This window comes from Octodon degus, unplaced genomic scaffold (genome assembly GCF_000260255.1).
Source record: "Octodon degus isolate 3935 unplaced genomic scaffold, OctDeg1.0 scaffold00197, whole genome shotgun sequence".
NCBI lineage: Eukaryota > Metazoa > Chordata > Mammalia > Rodentia > Octodontidae > Octodon > Octodon degus.
Window position 1 is genome coordinate 1,099,658 of NW_004524773.1, and position 1,265 is coordinate 1,100,922.

Here is a 1,265-nt window from a genome sequence, read left to right on the forward strand (position 1 = left end):
GGTGAACGCCTAGAACAGGCAAATCTTCAGGGGTTGGAAGTAGATGAGTGTTTGCCTGGCGCTGGGAGAACAGGCTGCCAGGAATGGGCAGGGACTGCGGAAGGCACCCGCTGTGATTTGGGCCTAGAAAGCCTTCTACGGCTGATGGCGGCGATGGCCGCACAGGTCTGTGAACGGCACTCACCCGACCCAGCAGGACTGTACGGTACGTGAATCGCAACTCAAAAGGCTGAAAATAACAAAAGATACAGTGCTAGACACAAGACACCCTCCCCGCCCCGCCATACGTTGGGGGTCAGGGTCCCAACATGGGGGTGAGGGTGCAGGATGTGGGGGGAAGGGTTTGGATTCCGTTTCTGGGAGTGCAGGATGCAAGGACAGGGTGAAGAGGTGCAGGGCTGTGAGTGGGTGCAGGGCATGGGACGTGGGGACAGGTGGTCCGTGGGAATGTAAGGTGTCAGGACCGCAGCCTGTAAGGGGCATGTGGGGTCCCCTGGCGCTGGGCGTAGGCACACTGTGGTAGGTAGCAGGGGAAGGGCCACCCCTCGGGGGCCATGGGTGGGCCCCAGGGAGCAGAGCATGGAGGCGTGGTGGAGGCTCAGTGGCATCTCCTCCCCTGGGCCCGCAGCACCCTCTTTTGGGTGTCCCACAGATGGGCAAGGGCTGGGATAGAGAAGTGGACCTAGGATTCAGGACTGCTAACAGGCTATGGCTAGGAAATAAAAGACTGAATGGAATAATTACAAAAATACTGAGGGCTGTCATCTCTGGGTAAAACTAAAACTGCTTTTCTTCCTGTCTTCTGCTCTAAAACCATCCCAATTGATGAGGTTCTGTTCCTAATGTGAAAACTCTGCCTGGCTGGGGGTGGGCACCAGGGCCCCCATACAAGCTTCCTGAGCTGCACTTTGCCCCTTGAGGGTCTCCCCAGTGCGCAGGAGGTGCTCACAGGCAGGACCGAGGTCTACAGAGCGGGGAGCCTCGCTCTGGGGCACATCTGCCCCTCAGCCTCGCCGCCTGTCCCACTCTGCTGAGCGCCATCCACTCAGAGGATGTGGCCTCCGGCTGGGGCCCTGGCCTCGGCCAGCAGCCGAATGTGGGCTCCGTCAAAGGTGCGGAAAGCAGCCGCCTCCCTCTCGTCCTGCATCCTTCAGGGGGTCTGAGGCAGCCTCGCCACTACACTCTCTTCCTACCAAACCTGAGGACAGCTTCAATTTCTTGTAAGACTTTCAGGGAATGAAAAGCATCAAGAAGAAACTAGGAGG